We start from the raw sequence: 16342 nt of genomic DNA on the forward strand, positions 1-16342 counted from the left end.
TTGACAGAATCAAAGCACATCATACCAGCTCTTGAAGTCAACTGCAGGCTTCAGCAAGGAGATACCTAACATAAATGGATGTCTGCTGTAGCCACACCCATACTCATCAAGTCCTTTGCTGCATTTATGTAGGATGTCACCCATAGATCCGCCCATAATTATATCCACGTGTCAGTCAAAAGAACATATGGGTGTTTTCTCTTTTTGAATACCTGTTTGTCTTCTTTCAGCAACACAGGATAGTTCAGAGGAATTCACTCTTCCCAGTAAAGAAAAATCCATCTACGTGTTGGGAGCAACCCACAGATAACTGGAAGACAGCTCATTACAAGGAAAAGGAGTTATGTCTGCCCGTGAATTTATGGCTGCTTTTGCCATAGTACTGCCATACTGCCAGGTGAGCAACAATTGAGTTCTTTATCTTTAAGAGAAGATTTCTATTAAAAAACCTGAAGCATCATGAGGATAATAAAGGAGCATCTCAACAAGACTATGCTTTCAGAAGTGTTAGAATTATTTATCTATACTCTCCAATTCAATTTGATACTCTTTAAAATTAATTAGTTGTACCCTGTCAAAGTTTACTGTCAAAGATTTCAGCATCTTTATGTGTACCATATGGTCAGAGTGTATAAAGAAAAAGGGTACTTGCTACAGGTATATTGAAGAACACCTGACTCTACAAGGCACAAGGAATTTCTAGAATACCTACTGTATGTTCATACTGAACATCATGTTTAAAAGGAGATGTGTAGGCTTTTAGGCACACTGTAGATACACACTATAGAGTGCAACAAAACAAGAGCTCCCCTAGTGAATGCCAATGCCTGTCCTATAAGCTACAGAGCCCTCCAACCCGACACACCTTGTGAACATGCTGAAGCATGTCTGCCATTTCATGTGAAATGGGCTTACATTTTCAAATGCAACAGTACTGCATTCATTATGTGAAGAAAGCCACATTAAGACACATCACTGTACACCAGAGAAGGGAACAGTACCATCTCTAAAGTCTAAGGATTTTTAGCCATCTGTTTCCATCTCTGCTGAACTGCTCATTTTTCTGATTTCAGACAACCTATGCTACAGATTGTTTTGGGCAAATAAGGGTTACATAATCTTAAACAAATAAATGGAGGGGAATGGAATCTGCCAAGATCTCCTACACAGGACATTACAGGAGTTCATTTTTTGTCCTGTTAAGCCTTTAAATTCAGGAATGACTAAACAAGACTGACGCCCTATCATTTTATTTATAGAAGAAGATATTTTCCTTATATGGCATACTTATGTCATATTCAAAGCATATCTGATTCAGGGAGGCCGATGTCATAACAAACAGGATGTCACCAAGGTGTGGGAACAGGAATTACTTCAAGTGTAAAAGATGTGTGGGAGTTCCATTTAAAGCTGCCTGCTGAGCACAGGAACACAGACGAGCAATGCTTTAAAACTTAATTCTACAGATTAATCGCAGAAAGAATTTAATTATTCAATGACATTTGAACTGACAGGCAAAGGTACATCGGAAACATAAAGCTTTAAAAACAAATGCTAACATGCCTTTCACAGATCAGTTTGCAACCTTATTTTGTGATCACACTATTTTATTTTTTCAAAGAGGTACACATGGATGCATGGTAAAGCTTCAGGAAACCAAATATGTGCCAGGAGGCTAAAATCAATTCTAATCCAAAGGAATGAAATTCTAATCTTGAGATCCAAAAAGCCTATCAGGATTAGTAATAAGACTGGAATAATATGGGAGTGAACCAATAAAATAAAATTAACCAATAAAATATATCTCCTTTTGATCTGGTATACAAGTAGTGAAAGTGTTTAGTACAATGGCAACAGCTGACATGGAAAAGTATGTATTTTAGATTGGTTGGATGCTTTTGTGTAATGGCAAAATTAGTTGTATGTATACTTTAAGTGAGACGGAAACTAATTCTAAAGTATAAGACAGATCCTGGACTGTTACCACAAACATTATTCCAGAGATGTTTGGGGAAATGTGCCAACACCAATTATTAGCATGCGAGATTCTGAGGTAATTATAGTAGTTAGTAAATGCAAAAAGTGCCAACACTTAACTTTTTTTCAAGGAAAAGGCAGTTTGATGATCCCTTCCCACTTAATTGCAATTATTTAAGTATTCAGCAGACAACCAAGTCCTGACCAAATTCCCCATTTTGTTTTCAGATGCTTTGCTTTTGTTTTGATAGATAATATTGTCTATGAATCCAGTAGTACCACTGAGCAATCCTATGAAGCCATTGGTTAGCAAGGGCAAAAACAAGACAGCCAGAATAGGGAAATAAATCAATCTTGTAGTGAAGACGTTCCCCTGCAGATGCTCAAAATTTTGGAATCCTGTGATCCAAAGCTTATCTTTTAGATGCTAATAACATCTGATGAAGGAATGCAGTGGCTGTTTGTGATATCTAAGTCTGTATCTGCACTCTTATGTGGCAACACAAAACAATATGCAGAACTGGGGAGGCTGGTTTGCTACTGTAAAACTTAATGAGCACAAAATTGCCCAGACTTTTTGATCCATGTATTTCATCTCTCTGAAAAGAAGCCAAGCAAACAGACTGTCGTTTGCATCCAGACTGACAGGACTGAGATCTCAGAGTCCTGTGCTTCTTGGAAATAGCTATCTCATGTGAGAAAACTTGAGTTTTTCTTTGAATGTATGTAAAGGATGCCTTCTTCTCATTATTAAAAACTCTTACATTTCACTTATATAATGCAGACTTTTGATATATATAAACGGAGCTATTAAGTCTAAGAAGGAGGCTTCAAGAGTTTCTGGCTCAGTTCAGACACAATGAGAAACGATAGTTAAACTATCGTTAGTTCTCTCAGTCCAGTTGACAGGAACACAGAGCCTGGTTTTCCCTGACGAATGCTGGTGTCATCGCTTATTCTACGTCGCCTGGGAAGGCATACTAAAACAACAAATAAACCCAGATTAAAGTAGAACGGCAACATTCAGACCTTATACAATACCGTAGTTGCGACTAACTGTGGCTGATCATCCAACTACAGATGCTAGTTTGAGGAACCTTAACTGCTTCTTAGAAGGCAAGATCCTGAAGATGAAACTCAAATACTTTGGCCACCTCATAAGAAGGAAGGACTCTCTGGAGAAGAGCCTAATGCTGGGAGCGATTGAGGACAAAAGAAGAAGGGGACGACAGAGAATGAGGTGGCTGGATAGAGCAACTGAAGCAGTAGGTGCAAACTTAAATGGACTCTGGGGAATGGTAGAGGACAGGAGGGCCTGGAGGATCATTGTCCATGGGGTCGCGATGGGTCGGACATGACTTTGCACCTAACAACAACAACTACCCACAGCAAAGCCAAGGTTCAGTGTGATCTCTGAACTGAGCCTGCATTTAGCCCAATCCCAACATATCTTGGAAGCTCAGCAGGGCCGAACCTGGCTAGTATTTGGTTGGGAGACTCCAAGGATTTGGATGGAGTTCTTCAAAGGAACACCAAAGGTCATGACATAGAAGTAGGCAATGGCAAACCACCTCCGACCTTCCCTTGCCTGGCTGGCAGACGATCCTCAGATCTCTCGGCTACACTACACATGAAATACGATGAAGAAATAATAATAAGCCAAATGCAGATTTGACGGTCTTCTGCGTGTGCCTTATTATATTATACACGGGCACAGCACTGCTCAAGATCTTCTTCTATTGCAAGTCTTTTTTCCTTTGAAGAAATATGGCATACAAAAAAAATGAAGACCAAAATATTTTATTTCCATATGCAGTTATTTAAGATGGGGGCTTTTGGTTTCAAATTAAGATTCCATAAGCTGCTGAAAAGCACCATATGAGCAGCACAGAAGGTGTATATCAAAAGTCAGAGCTGCATTGCATCTTACTACAGAACTAAAGTGTACTGGCTCAAATACTAGTGTCCGTAAAATGCCAGAATATCATGAGCAGCGGTTTGGCTATGCCCAGAAACTGCAGTTCTCAAGCAGAATGGGGATATGATCCAGAGATAGAGCATCTGCCTTGCATTCAGAAGTTCCCGGGTTCAGTCCCTGTTAAATGTTCAGGTAACCCTGCATACTTTCCCTAAACCTAGTTTAAATCCTTCTTCCTCTGAGGTCTGAGAGTAAGTCAAGAATTCTCATATCATATAAATTAAACAGCCACTAAAGCAATTTTAGAGAGCCTCTTGTGGCGCAGAGTGGCAAACCACCCCGTATTGAGTCTGCCATGAAAACACTAGAGGGCATCATCCCAAGGGTCAGACATAACCCGGTGCTTGCACAGGGGATACCTTTACCCTTACCTTTACAGCAATTGTGCCTTGTCCTGTGCAAGATAAAGCAGAACAGAATTTCACATCTAGCCCACTAAGCCATACTAAAAATGCTTCCTTTGCAAAAATAAAGCCTTGGAAGGACAGAAATACTGACGGCCTCTGAGCAGCACTAATCTTTAAATTAATAGAGAAGGAATACCAATGCGATCGCAATTGCCCTGCCTCATAACTCAACCCCTCTTTTCTACTATAAAGTTCTATGCATTGCCTCCATATATTACAGACGTGTTCTCCAATGACATAAACCTCCATTTAGGGAGACACAAGAGAAGAAGAGCTTTACTGCCCCAAAGTCACCCAGGTCTCAAGGTCTAAACCTTAAAATTACCACTAGTTACTCATATAAAGTTTTAAATGTTAAGAACACAGATGGTTAGAATAATCCAGAGTCCCTGTCCTTAAAGTATTCTGTTCAAGACTGTACATGAACAAAAGAGACAAAGATCTAGTTCCCCACGTACAGCAAATATTGGGAAGGAGGTGTGAGAAGTAGCTTGTTTGATGTGCCCAAAATACTTAATTTAGTGTAGTTCCAGGACAGGATCATCTAAACCCAATTCTGAGACTTGGGGCATTTTGCTCATCTACAAAAATATTTTTGCTTGGTTTTTAATAAATATTTCTAGTATATGCATATTTCTAATCTGGTAACCACCTTGGTGATCCTGATGAAGGCAGAAATGCAAGAAATACATTTTTTAAATATGCACACACACAAACACCCAAAGGGGCCCAGAATTAATGAAATAGGTTTCCCCTAATTAATCCTGGGGAGGGTCCATGGCTATCCAAAGTCCAGGTCAACGTGCTTATTACACTGCACAAGTTCTCTCATCAGCAGCTTCAATTATTAACAGTGGACATTTGTTCAAGTGATGTGGGGTAGTCTAGCATGATTCCATTTATCAAGTCTCCAATGGTCTGTGTATTCTTGAAGGCGGATGACTAGGATAGGGTAGGTATTCTGCTGATGTACTACCCACCCCATTGTTCTGCCATCTTTCTTCTTGAGATAGTTGATCTGGTGTCAGGTTTGCCAGTGGAGACCCCAAGAATGGTGGTATGAATGATCATCTCCTCCCATATGTTCCTACTTGGAAATTAAGAGCTTTAGGAGGCAGTTGAAGGTGGCTTTATTTAGGACTGCAAATGGTTAAGTTCATTAGCATTCCTGAAGTGGGATTTTAAATCTTTTTTAGTTTTTAATGTATTACGCTATGCAATTCATCTGTGCTGTGAGCTGCCTTGAGCTCTGTAAGAAAGAAAGACTGCTAATAAATGTTTTCAGTGAATGAAATTGTTAATCATATTACAACATTAGTCATTGGTGATTATTTTGAATATGGAACTTGGCTGAGCAGAACTAGCAACTACTTTGCATGACAGTAGTTTAGCTTTAGCTATGACAACAGCCGTGGTCATCAGCTTCATAGACCTGCCTGTCTAGAGAACTCAGCTACTATGTCTCCTGCCTATTTTTGCACACATACCAAGAAGAGTAGCAGGACAACAAGGTGCAGTTACTCAAAGGTACTGGTAAAGAATATTCTCAGATTGCTGTCACCCCTGTGTTTTTCCTTCATTATGGTATATCTCCCAGTGCTTTTCTTCTCTTTCCTATCCCCATCTCAAGATCCTAGATTTGACACTGGTAAGGTCATAACTCTGGCTACTCTTCTTCCTATCATATGATTCTTTACTACATGCTTGCAGCTCAATGAGCCCCAAATCAGGAAGACTGAAGGACACCAGGCTTATGTCTTTTGTCTAAAGACATAGCTATCACGACACATGAAATGGATAGCCAGAATTACTTATATATTTAGCATGACCTTCTTATTGGATATTCCATTATACACAGGACAAAGAACAAGCCTACCTGGCAGATTTTGCAAAAATTCTTAAAGGGAATTCAAAAACACAACATCAGTCTTGTCCAGGATCCTGGTTTACTTTACTGGTTAGGATAACAAGTTTACCTTTTAATGCTTTCCCCCTCAGCTAGAAATGAAAATGTTTGTCTGTTACTACCATACAGCAATAGCTCTCTTAAGAGCAGTACTGGTATAAGCAATAGCCTTGGGCTCTGTCTACACTGCAAGCTTATAACAGCACAAATGTGTATAGTACTCATTTAGAAGGCCTGTACCATCTTTGTATCCATCTGCACTGGCATCAAAGAAATATATTGTTTGCTCAGTGATGAAAAGAAGGAAGAGGTTTATTTCCACATGCTTACGCTTTTCTCTTACTTTACTGACAGAGTTTTTTGTTTGTCTTTCATCCTTGGCAATTTTACCTTTTGATTTGAAGCTAAGAAGAAAGTTAGAGACAGGTATAAATTTTGCAATGTGGAAGGGAGCAAAATAATCCCATCAGCATAGCAGCAATGATGCCAAGCTAGTCGTAGCCAGTTATTTCCAGAACTTTAGTACAGCACAACTTGAGGCCTGATAGCATACTGACGGTTCCAAAGACTCCTATTGGTGGAATCTTCCCTTCCCCAGGGCCAATTTCTACTCTTGCTTAAGATTCTGCACCCTCCTCACTTCAGGCCTGCTGTGAAGGGAGCCTTTAATAGCCACTGACTGAGGCAAGGGTCACATTCCAAGAGCATCACAGGGGAGTTTGAGGGCATGCACGTGCATTCCTTTTCAGGGGGGAAAGCTTTCCCCTCCTGCCTAACCGCTGGCTGACAGAGAAGCCACAGAAAAGCTCCTTCTCACTTAAAATACTGCTGTGGCCAGCCTCGCTGCTCGAGGGCAGATGCAGCCAAGTCATGCATGTCTCTTCTCTGCAACTTTCTAAACATTCAAGTCCTCCTGCACAAAGTTGTTGTGCTGGTGAAACTGGATGCTGTTGCAGAGGTTCTTTTTGCCTCCTGTTTCATCTGCACAACAACCCTGTGCAGTAGGCCTCAAGTGTTTTGTGTCCACAACAACCTATGTGGGAGGCCTTAAATGTTTCTTCTACACAACAACCCTGTCTACCCTCCAAAGCAGCCGTTTCTGCCAGCGGAGCTGATCTTGTCTGGAGATGAGCAGCAATTCCAGTCCTCCAGGCCCCACCTGGAGGTTGGCTGTCCCTAGTCCGGAAATATTCCTTGAGGTTTGGAAGTGGGGCCTCAAAAGTATACAATGCTTCTGTGGTCACCTAACCAGCCACATAGCACCACCTGATCTATTTCAGGTCAAGAAAACTGTGTAAAGAAGAGGAAAGGTTGCCAGATTGGTGTACATTCATGTTCTGGAATCCCACACTATTTAGGTGTGCATAAACCTGACTAGGGTCAAGACTGCTGTGCACAAAGAGAACTCCTCTTAGGTTTGCCAGCTTCCAAGTGAGGCACTAAACCCACACCAAACCATGAACTAGCACCCGTTGCATTACAGAACACAACGAGCTTTACTATTAGTACTAACATAAGAGCCTTTCAGTGCTATTGATATATTTTTAAATATATAAATTGTGCTAACCCCCTCCTCCCTGAAACTAAGGATTAAATACTTAATTGACGTGTGACTCATTTCAAAAGCTTCTCTTTCAACCAGGTATCCAAGACAGAAATACATTTACAAATGTGTTCTGATGCATGTACGTGCAACACTTGCTAAACCTAGAACAGCTTTCAAATCATAAAACTAAAATATCTCAGGTGGCATGTAAGAAGCAAGGCCTCAAAAGGAAACTGAACTTAATTTAGTGGGTTAGGTCACTTTGCAAGTTGACGGCTGGTATAGAAGACTCATAGGAAGTCTTATACACACAAAAGCCCAGTGTGGCTTGATTATCCTTCCGGATGGCTGAAAGGGGACTAAGGCAGGGGGAACAGTTCTCCCAGCCTGCTACAGGCTTCAGAAAACTAGTGCTAATTCTCAGCAGGGGCTTAAATTACTGCTATAGATGGAATGTGAGGCAATGCTCAAACTGGCCTTTATCCTCCCTGCCCAAATTCCGCCTTTCAGCAGCACAGGGGGAAACGAAAAGGCTGAAGCCTGATTGATGGGCAAATCACCAGGGTGTATCTCTAACCCAAGCCTGTAATTTGCTGCTATAAAATTAAAATGGAGCCGCTTCAGTACTATGGCAGAAAGCAATTAGACATGGCCTTCCCTGGTACCTTTGTTTTCCAATGATGACCTTAATGCTAAATCAATGGGAAGAGTTTGCACAACTCAACAACAAGCCTCTCTAAGAACAGCATTGTCTAGCCACTCAAGTGGGCATCAGCCACCAACTTGCATGAAAGAAAAGTTCAATTCATGGGGATTCTACTGAACGGCCCATTCTACATGGGGGCAACCACACTGGGCCATCAGTGGTGCGTTGCTGTGGAGCTGCATGCTCTGCACCATTCTGTGTCCCCAAGGGAGACACATTTTGGCACTGGATCTGCTCTGGCACTGAAATGTGCTCCCCGGGGTGGAGGGGGACTTGGCAATCCTACCTTCCTGCAAAACAGCAAAATAAATAAAAGTACTGGTCTGTCTCATGGTGCCATAAAATGCTGCAAAGCTGTCTAGGGCATTTTTGTCTCCTACTAACCTCCATAGGGTCCAGACAGGCCTGTTGTGGGAAGAATCTGCATTCCCTTAGCGCAGGGCTTCTGGGGCCCGATCTGCACCAGGCCTGGGCGGGCGGTGGCCTGGCAGCAATGTCATGTGGACATCGGGATTAGCCCTGGGTCCATACTGATGCTGCCCTGGCTTTTTCCACCCATGTGAAATTGGCCAAACAGAACAAGGCCACTAGGAAGTTCAGCCTCCACTGACAGGGTCTTCCACAATCTACTTGAACCTCTGTCCCCATCATTACATGCAATTTGTCAGTTCATAAGATGTTTGAGTCTCACTTATGACATGGGACATCATAAACATTAACATCTAGGACAGAAAGCTGAAGTCTTCTCTTTGCTGTTTGAATTTGAGGGATGAGGGAATGAGGGCTAGTTTCCCTCATACTACTCAATACCTGTAGAGAACAAGCCAAGCCAAACATTGATAATTTTAATACTTAATAGATTAATATTTTAATGCTAATATGTTATGTTTGTTTTTTGTTTTTATGTTGTCTTTACATTATTTGTTGTAAATTGCCACAAGACCCTTCGGCTGAGCAGTGACTAAAAATATGTAATAAATAAATCATGGAACCCCAGAGTCCGAGAATACTGATTTTATTTTGGTGGAGGTGAGGGGAGACACCTCCCAGGTGTTTTTGAGGGTGGTGCTGCAGTATTAGCCCATCCTTCCTTTAGATATAACAGGGGCACCAAACAGCATAACAAACACAAACTGCATCTCACTGAAATCAGAGACGTACACTTATGCTTAATTCCCGACTGACTTTTAAAGGTATTTTAGGTGTGCTAACATTTAGACTGTACCCAAAATATATATAATGCTGGTACTAAATATAGATGGTAATGCAATACATAGCACAGAACCATGCCAGGTTATTTAAGGGGGCTTATTTCCACTTGTATGGCTGATCACTTTCACTTTGGGCGTAGGGCCATGATAATCCCAATCCAAGCAAGTACTGATCAGAATACACATGAAGTTGGTTTATACCAAGCTAAACTGCGGAAGTATCAAAGTCAGTATTGTCCACCCTGACACGGTAGCGGCTCTCCAGAGCTTCTCATAGAAGTCTTTCACAACACCGATTGTCTGATACTTTTAATAGCAATTGTCAATTACTGAACTTTTGACTTTCGGCGTGCAAAGCAAATACCTCTACCATGGAGCTGATGTAATGGGGAAGGTGCTGTGCTATGAATGAAGGTTCAAGACCTACAGATCCCAGATGCCCAACTCATAGGCTGCCCTGGAGGATGGTGGAGTTGCCTTCCTTCAAAAATTTTAGGAGGAGATTGGATAAGTACCTGTCAGGAGTATATGTTTTTTGAATCACCAAGAAGGTAAAAGGCTAGACTGGATGACCCTTTGTGATCTCTTCCAGCTTTGTGTGACTCTGGTCTTATCACAAGCAAGCTATTTTCTCAAGATACAAGATTTTGATATCTTTAGACTAAAAATACTACAACAGATTCATATACAGAAAGAGTTACAGAATGAGCCAACACATTCCAGTTAAGAATATAATTCTACCCCTTCTGCCCCAACAGATGGTATGAAAATAATTTTTAAAAATCAGTTCAGCTAGATATATTATTTATTTATCTTCTATTCCGCCACTTCTGAATGGCTCTTGGTGGTTCACAGTGGAAAAATCTCCCCACAAAATAATCCTCATAAAGCTATAATAAAACCCTGATTACAAGGCCCCCCCCCCTGGCGGTAAGAACCCCATCCCATCCTCTGGCTCACAGACCTTCTGATATTGGCAGTGCATTATTCTCATTAAAGCATCAAGCTCTCATATAGCCCTAGACTCTTTCCCAGGCACAGCAGTCATTTTACAGGCAAATCTTTAGAGAGTCACATAAAATTTCAGGTTACAGCCACCATGGTTGCAAAAGGAATTTAAAGAATTTAAATACTGTACTAAATAAATACTAAAAGGCAGCCAAGGATTTTATATGTCAATATCAGTGTTCCTCAGTTCTGCGGCAGACCAAAGTGGTTTTGCTTTTGAAAGCCAAGAAGGGCAGCAGACACCATGGTCTCCCCACAACAAGCTTCTCTGCTCCAGGTCTGAGGATGCTAAACAAGCTGGAACTTGGAAGTCTTCTAGAAAGGCCATCCATCTTTTCAGGCAGGACACTGGTGAGTATACAACAAGCTAGCTTTGTTGACTAACAAGCTATTAATGGGTCTTCTGATATAAACCACAACAATAGGCAAGGACCATCACATTCTGAAGAATCCTAGACCCAAAGGCATGCATGTCCTTCCAGCTGATTCTACTTTATGCAGCAGGGCAGCCTCGTTCTGGCATCTCTAAATACAGTTGTATTCAAGGACCTTGCTCTTGCCAAAAATGCCAAGTATAAAGATATCTATGGGGTCCAAAGTGGCAGTAACTGACCAGGAGAGAGATCTTGGAATAAGGATAGATAACTCTCAGTGTGTAACTGCAAATGCTACACTGGGGAGTATTAGAAAGGGGACCAGCCAGTATCATAATGTCCCAGTATAAATCTATGACACAGTTTCATTTGGAATACTGTGTACAATTATTCTGGTCAATATATCACTATAGCACTGGAAAAGGTCCAGAAAAGGGCAACTAAAATGATTAAGGAGATGGAACACCTTCCCTATGAAAAATAGAGTTTAGGGCATTTTAAGCTTGGAAAAATTATGATTGAGGGGATCTGATAAACATATGGAGCAGAAGAGCATCACAATGCATAGATGAAGCCCTGTGTCTGGGGCAGTGGTGCTCTGTATTCCTGGTACTTGGGGACCACAGTGGGAGGGCTTCTGGAGTTCTGGCCCTGCTGGTGGATGTCCTGATGGCACCTGGGTTTGGGTCACTGTGTGACACAGAATGTTGAACTGGAATGGGCCATTAGCCTCATCCGACTGCATACTACCAATATATTAGATATACAGTTTTGGACTTCATAGTTGCAGCAACTTAAATATCAAGTAGACTAATACTAGAGGAATCGCTAAGCTAGTCAAAGTATTTTCTGCTAGATAGGGAGATTTCTATGTCTCCACCTGTCAATTATATTTCACTCTATATAGCTATACCTTCTTGCTTTGGTTCTTGCAAGAATGGTCTTTTCAGGATTCCTGTTGGAATCCAAGAAGAGATTTAAGTTGTTACTACTGTGCAGCATCTACAAAAACTAACAAGATTTTCTCCAAGAATAAGAAAACGTTATCCCTCCTTCCTCCACATTACATGATAATTTAGAGAAGATTTCTGCAGACATTACACATTTTTATATCACATTATTCTCTAGGTTTGACAGGTGTTATACTGTATGTACTTCTTTAAAGATAGAGAAATTTATGGCATTATCCCTACTTCATAAACCAAGAATATCAGTCTAGTGTCTGAAAATATGTACTTGTCTCCTGCCACAGCTACTCACAATAATCCACCTTTTAGTGGACTAAGTCTATTCCATTTATACAGTCTATGCAAGTTGCTGCACCTTTGTGTTCATAGTGTAGTTCTTCATGCTGTATATTACAAAGTGAACATACAACATACAGTTCAGAATGGGATCTAAGAGTAAGTGATGTACAAAAAACAGCCCCTGGATAAAATAGCACAATGGAGAGAAATACAAGATGAATCTAAATGGCTAATGTGAATCTGTTCTCTTTAAGACAGCTCTCTACAGATGCTTATACATTCTGTCACACCAATGACGAATGAAGAAGTTTAGCCAAATGCCTGCTTCTGTTCACACTTTTTAATATAATAATATTTTTATTTTTTACAAAACAAGATAATATCAAAACGAAACAAAAGAAAGGATTAAATATCTGATGATATATATCTAAATTATATATTACTGGGTGTATAGAACAGAAAATATTTCTCCCTAATATCCCCTTCATTATAGCTCAAAAACATGTTCATAACATACTATTGTCCTTACTACAAGCATTTTTTACATTTCAAACTTTGTAACTCATGTATTTTACAACAATTTCCATCATTACTTTCTGCTCACTCTTGAGTGTTTACTGGTTCTGCATAAATATGTTTGACTTCTAAAACGCTAATAAGAGACAGAATGGGTATTTACCTGTTTTGTCTCAAGTGATCGATGTTCAAAAAAGTGTATAAATGTTTAAGGAACCATGCAATAATCTAAGGTGCCTTAGGAGCCGATTCAAGGGAGAGAAAAAGAATACACTTGGAAGTGACGGCTTAAGCATTATGTAACGTTAGAACAGGACACATTCTTCACAACAGTATACCCTTTTAAATATGTTAATATACAGAAGGGCTAGCTTGCTCACGAACATATTCCACAGTCAATTCTGAAATGCAGCTTCATCAATGTGAAATGTGGCGCCAGTGCCATTATCCTGACCGAAATTCATTTTAGCACCATCTTGCAGCGTTATGATGCAGCGTTTGTCTGCAGGGAGGTAGCTACTACAACATTTCTCCTCCAGGTACTTATATGGATATTCAGGAGGACTCTTCTGACCCGAAGGACTGAATGAGTTGCAAGAAAACTTATTAGGCATAGTTGTGATCACAGGATTTTCAAATACGCATGATTCTACCACCAGAGATCTTCCAGCCTCCTCTATCCAGTTCCAGTCTCAGTTACAAAGAAAACTGGGTCGGCAGAGAAATCCAGATGTTAATTTAATCCCTGTGTTTTGCATTGCAAAGCTGCTGTCAGTGCGTATTGTGGGACCATGCATGTTACCACTGACACACAAAAATGGTTCCCAATTTAGTTTTTTAAAACAGTTATTGTGTAAATGATGACTGTAAGCCATTAAACTGCCACTGACTTATAGCAACCCCAAAAGTGTGAGGGTTTCAAGGCCAGAGATGAGCAGAGGTGGTTTTCCATTGCCGCCTTCTACACAGCAACCCCAGTTTTCCTTGGGGGTGTCCCATCCAAGTACTTATGGCCAACCCGGCTTAGCTTCCAAACTCTGCTAAGATTGGGTTAGTAGGAGCTAGCAGGCACCATCTTAAGAGACATTCTTCTTCTCTCCTGCCTCTTCTAATTTTTTTTAAATTCATTACATTTATAAGCTGCTGCTCTTGGCCAGCCAATTTATAGTGCCTACATTGGGCCATTTGATGGACTATGGCTTACAAGGACCTGAAACCATGGTATATTAAACAAAACTATGGTTAAGCATGTTTTCCCAGCCTGGACAGGGTGCAACTGAAGATCTCATACTCTGCCAGGAATCTGGTATGATCCTGGATGCCTCCCTTACTTTGGAGGCTCAGGTCACCAAAGTAGCCCAACTGACGTTTTTCCATCAGCGCCAAGCACGGCTACTAGCTCCCTATCTGTCCCCAGAACACCTAGCCACAGCGATCCAAGCAACAGTCATCTCCAGGCTGGATTTCTGTAACTAGTTCTATGTGGGTCTTCCCTTGTCCCTGACCCAGAAACTGCAGCTGGTGCAGAATGCAGCTCCTAGGGTCCTCACTAGAACAGCTTGGAGGGCCCATATGGAGCTGATGCTCAGACAGCTGCATTGCTACCAGTGAATACCGGATCAGGTTCAAACTTCTGGTGTTAACCTTTAAGGCCATGCATGGTCTGTGTCTAGTGTACCTGAGGGACCACATCTCTCCTTATGCCCTCTGCAGAGCTCTTCACTATGTGGGTTTGAATAAGCTGGTGATCCTGGGCCCACAGAAGGTTTGACTGGCCTGCCTAGTGGAACAGCTCCCGGAAGAGCCAAGGGCCCTGTTGGAGCTGACACAGTTCCACAGGGCCAGCAAGACAGAGTTCTTCCTCCAGGCTTTTGGTTGAGGCCAGGCCGACAGATGATGGTGCCCCTCCTTGCAGACTCACCTTTGACATCATTTCTGGAGGCTGGGTAGATTAAGGGAAGGTGGGGAGGGATTTAGCTGTGAATATTAACTTGCGGGTGGGTAGGGTTTTTATGTTTTTTATATTTTGCTGTTTTACTGTTTTTAGCCGCCATGAGCCAGCAGCCCAGGAGTGGCAGCCTAAAATGTAATAATAAATAAAATAAAATAAATGCAAATGCAGACATCCAAGTTTAATCTGGATTTGTTCCATGAGCCCTTACATGGTGCAATGCAGACTGGGTTAACAGCTGGGTCTTTCCAAGGAAAGTGCAAAAGCAACAGAACCAGTATATATAGGGGCAGACGAAGATTTGAATGATCATCTGCACCACCCTAATCCTGCTTGCATAAACTCATTATAATTAATCCATTTTCCTTATGCCTGAGGGCTAGTGCCATTGCCCATACTATTAAGTAATGAAGGTTTACAAGTGGGGGGGGGGGCAGAGGGAGTGGAGATGGAGCATCACAGCTTTCTTGGACCAATGTTCTAGCTGGTCCAAGAACCAGCAACTGAACTGAATGCAGGCATCCCAGAACACACAGGTTTTACCCGTCTCCTATGTACTTCAATAAAAACATTGCTAAATACTGGATGGATGGTGTTAAGAAAATTTCAAGAAAACCCACTGTTCCCTGAGCATCTTAACAAGACGCAGAAAGTCCAACTGTGATCTAGCAGCATCTTTGGGTACCACACTGTACAAAGACTGCTTCAAACGCATGGCTAGTTTCAAGGCAGACATGATATTGTACAAGACAGGAGCCCAAGGATAATCAGTCACATTTATACAACTGCACAGGAGCCTTTATGTAAACAGCTACTCAGGTCGGTTACATTTGGCACACAAAGCTACACTCCCCCCCACCCATTGTGTTTATGTGTGTGTGTGTGTGTGTGTGTGTGTGCTTCTGCTGCATTTTAAGCAATCTACAAGACATAAAAGGTTCACCCGTTGGTTAGCAACACCAATAACTGGCACCTCTAAAGTATTTGTGTAAAGAGCACAGTTGTGCAACATGTACCATGCAGCTCATATATTAATGTTTGCTTGGCTCAATGCTTGCCAATGAAACATTCCGGCACAGATGAACAACAATTAATCTGAATGATAGTCAGACCAAGCAACTGAGAAAGCATAAATAAGAATATACAAAGACCAAGCATACAAGGGCAGCACAGAACTGGGCATGAATTGCATGTCAAAAATACCCTAGAGACCTAGTGAGATGTTAAGATTATTAGTTGCTAGGCTGAAAAGGAAATGCCTATGGGAAGAAGGGGGGGGAGAAGAGCAGAGGGGGGGAAGAGAAGGCAAGTGACATGGAAAACAACACACAAAACAAGCAGCCACAATAATAGCGTGCCAAGGACTGAACACTGCTCCCCCAGCCCCCATATGTCTTGTGACATATTTGTTCCATGCATATTTTCAACAACCCATCCCTCAATTTCTGGGCCAAAATTAAAGTTTCAATACTATACTCTATTATCACGTCCAGGATTGAAACAGGGGGGGGGGGG

At 41.4% G+C, this 16342-nt stretch overlaps 1 protein-coding gene across 6 annotated transcripts in view; it reads right to left on the reverse strand.

Annotated features, from left to right (window-relative positions):
* MTUS1 (microtubule associated scaffold protein 1) overlaps window positions 1-16342 on the reverse strand; it is a 115302-nt gene that overhangs the window by 35653 nt on the left and 63307 nt on the right. The gene's annotated exons all lie outside the window — the stretch shown is intronic.

Source organism: Paroedura picta, chromosome 10 (assembly GCF_049243985.1).
Source record: "Paroedura picta isolate Pp20150507F chromosome 10, Ppicta_v3.0, whole genome shotgun sequence".
NCBI lineage: Eukaryota > Metazoa > Chordata > Lepidosauria > Squamata > Gekkonidae > Paroedura > Paroedura picta.